General features: G+C 44.9%; 1 long non-coding RNA gene across 1 annotated transcript; it reads right to left on the minus strand.

Moving 5' to 3' along the window:
* Positions 1-6060: 6060 nt before the first annotated feature.
* On the minus strand, positions 6061-8051 carry LOC117044703. Its single transcript, XR_004426311.1, has 2 exons — positions 7856-8051; positions 6061-6163 (listed from the first exon to the last, which is right to left on the minus strand). It is a non-coding gene; the product is annotated as an uncharacterized LOC117044703 (long non-coding RNA).
* Between the last annotated feature and the right edge of the window lie 771 nt (positions 8052-8822).

Below are 8822 nucleotides of genomic sequence, written 5' to 3' on the forward strand. Positions count from 1 at the left end.
TGCAGAGCCCCACAGGGTACAGTCCAACAGAAAGTACTGTCATTCACAGCACTGCCTCCCAGGAATGAGTAGAGCCAACTGAACATAGTTGTCCTTCTATCCATTCCTGCCAATGGTGTCCTTTAGATTATACCTCCTCAAAGAACGTATGCAGGGAGAGGGGTATAGTATTTGTGATAGACTGGAGGATTTCTCATGGTCATGTTGTATTTTTCATTCCCTCCCCTTTTGCTATACTTATCCACAAGCGCTTGTTGGACCAGTGGGATCTCATCCACATTATTCACTCAGAATATGATGTTTTCCTTTTTGCTTGCAGCACATTTGAAATATGAAGTCTGCACATGAATATTATGTATTGCTTAATCATACAGAGAGCAGGATTGTGGCAGGAGGCTCCCAGACAAGGGTGGTCCAACATGCAGCCCTTAAGGCCTTTTTGGCGGCCCTCAGCAATATTTGATGCCCCCCTCTCAGCCCTCATGCTGCCTTTTCAAAACCTGGTAAGCAAGGTGCTGGTTGGGGGGCAGGAGGCAGGAGGTTTGTGACAGGGTCATAGAGTCTTCTCTCCTCTTTTCCAAAGCCTAGCTAGTGCTTTCCCAGCTCTGGGAAGGAGGTTGGAGGGCTCTAGGACCTTTCCAGAGCTACATGCTTCCTTCCCAAAGCCTGTCACCTCCAATAGGAATCAATCTAAAATGTTTGTGAGGCAATTTTTTTATATGAGTTCAGAGAAGTTCACTCGAATTACACACAGGGCCATACAAAGTGGGGGACGGAGGGGGCAGCCGCCAAACATGGCCCTCGGGGGGCTGTGACAAGATGGCCCCTGCCTCCCCCCAGCTGTAGAGCAGCCGAGGGTGTGCACAGTCTGTATGGGCGCTGCCCACACAACCATACAGGCTGCCACGCATGCGCACTCCATAAGGGCATACGCACTTCGTACAGGATGCCGCTCATGTGGCAGCCTGTATGGACACTGTGCAAGCGGCAGCCCATACGGAGTGCACATGTGCAGCATCCCGTACAGAGTGCGCATGTGTGACAGCCCATATGGTCACTGCGCGTGCACAGCCTGTACGAGATGCCACACATGTGCACTCCATACAGGCTGCCCCATCCTGGGTGCTGGAGAGGGTTCCTCCACCACTGATTGCACAACCATTATTCAGGGGCCAAAGGTGAGAAAATGACAAGCAACACACTCCTATGAATGTTTACCTGAAGTTAATCTATGTTCAACAATATTTACCCTCTTAATAAATTTGTTTAGGGATGATGCTTTTAAAGAGATTGCTCAGTGCCATAAAAATAAACACAAAACTGGGTCCGTGAACTAAGTGTATGGACTATTTGCTTTCTTTGTTCCTACACAGCTTTAGACGGGCTCCAGCAAATCTTTCAAGATACGGACAATTGGTACACACATGCAAGCCAGAGAAAAGGTTTCAGTACGTCCAATTTAGTCATGCTGAAAGAAGCACATCCATTAACTTAGTAAAGAGAATTAGTTACCAATTTGCTCCGTGAGGAAAAGTGCTATGGGCATCAATAACACATTATCCAGATCTCCTCAAATAATAGGGGCAATACAACGTGTGTGTGTGTGTGTGTGCGCGCGCACGCGTGCACGTATCATATTTTAGAATTAGAATTTTAGAATTAGAAGGCTGTTGATCCACACAAGGACTGCTCTGTTCATGTTTTGTCAACTCTGTTTCGGAGAGGCCTAGTTTAGATGTGTACAGTATACAATATTTTCTTCTTTCAAGCTGTAAGTAGAACCACACTTCATTATTAAAGCCCCAGCAGAACTTGAAAGGCAGCTTTTCCCATCCACACTTTGTAAACACTCTCAAACCCTTCACTCTGTGTGACCACCAGTGCTTTTTTCTGGGGGGACGCAAGGGTAAGCATACCCCTAAACATTTTGTGAATCTAAGTTTGGCCTCATTAAGGGGCAGTATTTCAATATGAGTAGGAAAATGAGAATACCCATAAACACATTTAAAAAAAAACCAAAAAAAAAAACCATTCGTGACCGTCATTGTGTTTTCCAGGCTCCAATGGTACCTGGCCCATGAAGCAGAGGCAGAGAGTGCATCATAATATGTGTGGGAATGGGTGGACACTTTGAGTCCACAAGCCTGTAGCTACACACATGCTGGTGTGCTGGTGCTGGTGTGCAGTTCATAGAAGGTTGGCCTTAGGCAAAAAGATTAGTCAGCCCTGCTTTACAGAATAATGCTACCTAATGTGAAGTGTTTTCAAAATCATCCAGCCATGTTTATGGAGCAGGTGTGGGATTGACCCTGGGGTCCTTGCTGAAGAATTACTTTTTAAAAAGTAAACTTTTGCCATTCATTCATCCTGCTTGAACCTTGTTGTTGTTGTTCAGTCGTTCAGTCGTGTCCGACTCTTCGTGACCCCATGGACCAGAGCACGCCAGGCACGCCTATCCTTCACTGCCTCTCGCAGTTTGGCCAAACTCATGTTAGTAGCTTCGAGAACACTGTCCAACCATCTCATCCTCTGTCGTCCCCTTCTCCTTGTGCCCTCCATCTTTCCCAACATCAGGGTCTTTTCCAGGGATTCTTCTCTTCTCATGAGGTGGCCAAAGTACTGAAGCCTCAACTTCAGGATCTGTCCTTCTAGTGAGTACTCAGGGCTGATTTCTTTGAGAATGGATAGGTTTGATCTTCTTGCAGTCCATGGGACTCTCAAGAGTCTTCTCCAGCACCATAATTCAAAAGCATCAATTCTACGGCGATCAGCCTTCTTTACGGTCCAGCTCTCACTTCCGTACATTACTACTGGGAAAACCATAGCTTTAACTATACGGACCTTTGTCGGCAAGGTGATGTCTTTGCTTTTTAAGATGCTGTCTAGGTTTGTCATTGCTTTTCTCCCAAGAAGCAGGCGTCTTCTAATTTCGTGACTGCTTGAACCTAGGAAGTTTTATTTATAAAAAAACTTTACCTTCTGAAATCTTTTTTTTTTTTTTTAAGAGTGGGCGTAAGAGAGATATCTCTTATGTTGCTTGGAATATACCAGCTTTTCAAGGCTAAAGTTCAGGGCTCTCCAGGTAGCTATTTTATAGAATTTTGTTAGCTGATGAAAAATTATATAATAATAAACCTTTATTGTCACTACACCACCTTTGTGCAGTGAAATTAAATGAGCCCCCCTTTAAATATTATCTCAATACGCACGTGGAACGCTGGCCGCATTTCCCCTGCAACTGGTATCCCGTGTGTGGGTGGCCTAGACTCACACACGGGAAGCTCCAGCACCGAACCCCCACACACCTACAAGTAGCTGAGAGATGGAGGACTAATAGATATTCTTTCTCTAACTTGTAAAAACTTTTTGTCCCAATATTTAAATTGATGGCTCTCCCTTAATAAACTGAGGAGAAGGGGAGAAAGCACAGGCAGAATCAGGTGCAACAGGCCCTTGCTTGGCTCCACCCTGAAATGCCTGCTGTCACCTCCAGCCACCCCAGAGCTCAGGAGCTTTCCCTGTGCCAGGAGAAGGGGAGAAAGCACAGGCAGAATCACCATTGCAAACACTCCCTGTGCCCATTTCTGATGTGGGGATAGGACTGGAATGGTATGTTGTACACCCCTAGCTTACAGGCTCAGTCCTATGACTGAATTTGTGGATGGAGTTCGTTTCAGATAAGAGTCAGGGAGAAATTTGTTTTTCTTTGCATTTTAATGAGAAACAACCAAATCCACACTTCCTGAACTAATACCTGAACCGAAGCACACCTAAAATCTGCACTTGTCTGAATTTTGCAGTGCGGTCCCACAACCAAACAATATGTACAAAAATGTAACTATGAGGGGGTTGGTGCCTAAAAAGACACATATTCATCACAAGAAGGTGCAAAATTAGCCATGATAACATTTTCCCAGGCTTGTTTGCTGCTTCAAAATATTTTTGTTTAGTCCATTTTATTATATTTTCTACCTCTTTATTAATTTGACTCACCAGATGTGATTGTAGAATTTTCAGGCTTTGAACTAACTCCTCATTTCTTGGGCGTTGAACTATCTCTTTTTCAATCTTCCTAATCTGTTTATTAATTTCTGAAACACTTTTTTTCCTTTTCCCTCTTTATCTTTCCCATTAATTGCATTCCAATCCCTCTCAGAAAAGCCTTACTCGCGTCCCATACTATTTCCCCCTCTGTACCTTCTTTTTCATTTAGCTCAAAATATTCTTTCATTTCCCCTTTTACACTTTCCACATTTTGCACATCTCTATAGATATCGTCATTCAGCCTCCATCTCCCTTTAGTTTGTTTGTTGAGTTTCATCCTCATCATAACCGGGTTATGATCTGATACAGATTTGTTCAGAATTTCTGCATTTACCAATTTTAAGGTCAGTCTTTTAGATATCCAAATAGAATCTATTCTCTCCCCGGATTTTTTTGCTTCCAAAAAGTATGTGACATCTCTCTCTGTGGGATGTTTCAATCTCCAGGTATCATACAGATCTAAGTTTTCAATCAGTTGAAAAAAGGACAATGGGAGTTTTCCTGAACTTGTTTCCTCTGCTCTTTCAGTTCTATCCAGTACAATAGAGGTCACACCATTTAGGTCTCCCATTAATATCATGTTATCATTTTCAAATTCCCATAACTTAGAGAAGGACCTTAGAAAACAACTCTGTGCAGAATATATCTTGCTTGGTTCCAACACAGCTCTAGATGGACTCGTGCCAAATTCTCAAGATCTGTACAACTGGTACACACATGCAAGACAGAGAAAAAGTCACTAGAAATATTCTCAAGTATAGTGTCCAACACAGACAGGGCAGCCCCACGAGCCGACGCTCGCTCAGCAGCTCGTTCAGTCACCGCAGGAGCAGCAGCACTGGCCCGGATGGACTGGGCATGCCCGGAAATTTGGGCATGCGCAGTTCATTCGGGCCGGTGCTGCTGCTCCTGTGGTGACCGGGCAAGCCGCCGAGTGAGCGGTGGGTTGTGGGGCTGCCCTGGCCATCTGTAAAGCAGTACAGAAGGGTGCTGGGCGGTGGGTTTCAGTTTGGGGAGGGGCCACCGAGTGTCATCCCCCCTCCCCTGGAACGCGGGGCACCCCGCCCCCTACGCCCCGCCCTTCCTACGCCACTGTACACATCATTCTTTCAGATCAAAGAATCAGCTACATTAGTAACAACAACAAAAAACAAACAGCACTTTGAGTGCATTATAAATATGCAACACCAGATGGTGCTGGAGAACAAAAATAGTTCTTTGCTATTTTACATCACGGCTTTTTTTCCTTTTGCTATAATGATTTAATTTCTGACTTATTTATAGCATTTTCTCCCCTGTGTGTAGATCCATCCCAGGTGAAATTGTGGAAAACGTCTAGCCAAAATGACTTGAAACACCAACATGTGTTCCAACAATCACAGCTCTCCATTTATTTGCAACACATGGATTGGCAGATGCTATGACAGATGACACACTGTTCTAGAGAAGGACCTTAGAAAACAACTCTGTGCAGAATATATCTTGCTTGGTTCCAACACAGCTCTAGATGGACTCGTGCAAAATTCTCAAGATCTGCACAACTGGTACACACATGCAAGACAGAGAAAAAGTCACTAGAAATATTCTCAAGTATAGTGTCCAATTTAGCCATGATCCAAGATGCCCACCTAAACCATTTACTCAGTAAAGAGACAGGGCTGCTTTCTCCTGGGAAAACCTGTCCTTTACTGCTGAATTGGAGCAAACATCCATTGGGTTTTCTGTGGATTAACACTGGCTCTGATTCAGGGCTAAAAAACGGGTTTTCCCAGAAACAGTATATTATCAACATGTCATTGTGGAAGAAAGAAGGTACCAATGTAAATAGGATAAAACATTTAATAAACATATTCAGCATATTTTAGAATTAAGAGCATATTGTGATGCACAAATAATGCTTTAAGTAGGTTTTTTATCCTCTCCATTGACAGAAGGTATGGCTTAGATGTGTACAACGCTGTATACAATTTTCTTCTCTCAAGCTGGAAGGAGACTCATAATTCATCATTGATCTCCCAGCAGAACTTGATGGGCAGCTTTTCCATTCTCTCCTTAAAAACGCTGTCAAACTTTTCACTTTGTGCGACTGTCATCATGTTCTTCCAGTCTCCAACAGTGCCTGGCACAGGATGCAGAAAGAAAGGAAACAAACAAACTGTGGTGGTCAAATAGATATCTATAACTCTGGATTTTCAGAAAATGCCTGAAAAACTTGTGAGAGTGTCTGTTCCTTCCTGGAAGGCGAATTGAGGTGTGCAGGTGTATATGTAGAAGCCTCTGGTTTTGTGTGTGGCTTGAATGCAGGCTACTCTACAAATGCAAGGATAGCATTCGGTGCTCTATTTGTTGGTCCTCTGGCCCCATGTGCCACTGCCATCTGGCCCTTGGATGCCTGCCTCACGAGAGAATGTGGCCCTGAAGTGAAAAAGGTTTCCATACTACTCAGTTGAAAGGCAAATATGACACCCTTCAATAAAAACAATTACAAACAAACTCAAAAATAATGCAATGGAAGTACGTAATAGAACAGCAACATTAGGAAACAGCAGAATCCAGATGTGTAGCATGGGGAGACCAGGGGAGCTGTGGTCCTGGGTGCACATCTTTGAGGGGGCACAATCAAACACACCCATGACAGGCACTGAGCCAGGAGTAGGCAACCTGAGCCCCATGGGCCGGATGCAGCCCAATCGCCTTCTCAATCTGGCCCACGGATGGTCCGGGAACCAGCGTGTTTTTACATGAGTAGAATGTGTGCTTTTATTTAAAATGCATCTCTGGGTTATTTGTGGGGCATAGGAATTTGTTCATTTTCCCCCTTCAAAATATAGTCCAGCCCACCACATGGTCTGAGGGATGATGGACCGGCCCAAGGCTGAAAAAGGTTGCTGACCCCTGCACTGAGCCCTGGGAGCTCAGGTAGGTGGGTGCAGACAAGCTCTGTTCATCCTCCACACGTACCTCCCTGAGGCGTGCCCCCACTCCAGTTGCCCAGTCCACCAGGGGGGTGCAACACGTGCACCGCCCCAGGCACCAGCAACCCATGCTATGCCACTGGCAGAATTTGACAGTTTAAGGGAAGACTGGGAAAATGAAACCATCTTCATGTGTTGTCTATTGCATGTCAGAGTAGCTGCTGGGTGAATTTGTTGAGGATTCTTGAAGCACCACCAGCTCGGTTCAACTGCCACAGACTGTCAGAGTGGGTGTTGGGATCAGATTAGCAATAGCTCACAAATATCAGTGAAGTTAACTCTTTATTTAAAGAAACAAAATAGCTCAGGCCAAGCGAGCACAGCAATTCTTCCTGGTAGCTCTTGCCCCAATGAGGCAATTGCAAGGACTGAAGATCCCCACTTTCCCACAGCTTTCTAAGTCTCCTCCTCCCACATGTCCTTCCCAAGAAATCTCAGACTGTCGCCCTGTCTGTTTATGTTCCGCTCTCTTCATTCCTCTATGGGTTCTAGGAATCAGGGGGGAGGGGAACTGCTCACAGCAGGGAAGGGAACCCCCTTGGCTTCTTCAGCAGCCTACCTGATATCTGCCCCTTGCCCCCCCCCCCGGCCTATGCTTCTGCCTCTGATTCTGGACTACCATAGCCTCTTCCTGCTCACTAAACCCTACTAGCTCTTCAGCTTCCAATATCTCTTCCTCCAAGTCTGCTCCCTCTTCTCTCTATGACCGCTCATTGTCATCCCACCACCAATTCCCTGGCTCTGAGCCTTCTTCTCCTGAGGGTTCTCTCAGGGGTTCCCCAGCTGGTGTCTCCCGCCACTCCTCTGCGTCCAGCCAGTCCATGACATTGATCTACCTTTGCGAAGAAAATGTCCTTTGCTGTAGTCCATTAACTCTGGTGGCAAGGAGCCATAGTTTGCCCTGGGATCTGCTTTCATTTTATTAAATGTAGACTGATCCACAACAGCATCCACCTCCTTTTCAGTCAATCTCTTTCCCAGGAAGTTGCATATTTTCAATACACAGCTTCTCAGATCCTGAAATGGAATGTGGTTTTGATGTCAGGCCATTCACAATTGAGAAACCTGACAGGCTAGTGACTAAAACTCATGGAACAGGCAGGATAACAAGCAGGGGGAACAAGCAGCCTGCATTTCTATTTGCCTAGTTTTCAGTAATTGCCATTGTTTTATATTATACTTTTACTGCTGATTTTGCTCTGTGAGCCACCCTAAATAAATAAATAAATACTCCCATCCCAGACACAAGGAAGGTTCTGTGACATCTCCCCTTGGCATCAGAGGGCTTGTGAAATGATATATCTTGCTTGGGATCATAACACTATATTATCAGCCCCATAATCCCTCAGGGGAAATGCTTTCAGTGCACTATTTTTAGTCTAGGGCCTGAAAAGCTGCTCCTGAGTCCATGGCCTCCTGGGCTTTTTTTTTTAAAAAAAAACCTTTAGAAAGGAGATGAGACTAGCAGGGGAAGCAGCAGCTGAGGGCACTTGAATAATCATATTGCTTCCTTCCTCCATTTTGTAAAGGTGAGTTTTGATGGTTGTTAATATCAGACTGGATAGCATTTTAGAAAGGAGGAAATAGTAGGAGGGGATGCAGCAGCTAAATTGGGGTTTTGAATTGTTTGCATTGAACACTCAAGTAAAGCTTTAGTGGTTTCTAAGCAGGCTGTTGCTTATGGGTGGATCTAAACACAGGGGGAAAACCGCTATAAATAAATGCAAGTAGATTAATAGGTACTGCTCTGGCAGGAAGGTAAATGGCGTTTCCGTGCGCTGCTCTGGTTTCGCCAGAAGCGGC

The sequence above is a fragment of the Lacerta agilis genome, chromosome 3 (assembly GCF_009819535.1).
Source record: "Lacerta agilis isolate rLacAgi1 chromosome 3, rLacAgi1.pri, whole genome shotgun sequence".
Lineage (NCBI taxonomy): Eukaryota > Metazoa > Chordata > Lepidosauria > Squamata > Lacertidae > Lacerta > Lacerta agilis.